Here is a 916-nt window from a genome sequence, read left to right as displayed (position 1 = left end):
ACACTTTGAAGCTAAAGCAAATGGTGAATTGGTAAGTTATAAACACAAAATACCATTGTCACAAGTCACTGTCAATACCATCACTCCTATTTGTACCGATCTGAGTTAACCTGATGTGTTGGAGCATTGTTTGGGTAGTTTTATGTGGAATATGAACGAACGTTTCAATATTCCCATTTGGAAATATGCTCCAAATATAACATGCAGCCAAAGCAAAATTATCAACATTGCTTCAAATTTGGCCATATATCTATTCAATGTAGGCTATACTGCATTAATGTATGTGGCAAATGCCCTTCAAATCAAAATTGGCGGTGAAATGCTCCAATTCTGAGAAGACAGAGACACCAGCGTCTATGCACTCAGTAACGAGAAGGGCTTTGAGGACGAAAATTAGGGCTTATCATGACAGCGGCCATCCATTAACTGGGGCGATAGTTATTATGGATCAAGCATCAATGATATCCCTTAAGTTTCAAGCTTTGTCCCTTTTTTGTATACAATAAGTACTTGTCAAATTATAAACACGTTTTGACCAACCCAATGTTTTTGTCACGATTTTCGTCGCCCATGCTACAATTTTCATCCGATTTTAATGATTTTTGGCATCCCTTCAAGCAAACTGCGTTCTCTTCAGTTCACTGTAGCCGATTTTTTTAAATGCTCACATTTGGTATTTTTTCGGCCAAAAAAGAGAGGTCCAAAAACGGCCATTTTTTCAAATATCTATCATTTCACCAATTGTTTTTTGGAAATTCCTGCAATGTACAAAAATTACATTTGTAACGACCAGGATGATATATTAATTTCATGTTTTACATAACCTCAACTGGAATTAAAGCGACAACTGTCAGTCTACCTCCTTTCAGACCAGCCTCAGAAAAATCCCAACCACACAATGAAGAGATTAATATTT

The sequence above is a fragment of the Schistocerca gregaria genome, chromosome 3, assembly GCF_023897955.1.
Source record: "Schistocerca gregaria isolate iqSchGreg1 chromosome 3, iqSchGreg1.2, whole genome shotgun sequence".
In the NCBI taxonomy this organism is placed as follows: Eukaryota; Metazoa; Arthropoda; class Insecta; order Orthoptera; family Acrididae; genus Schistocerca; species Schistocerca gregaria.
The sequence above is the reverse complement of the archived record's forward strand: the minus strand, read 5'-3'. Positions refer to the sequence as shown.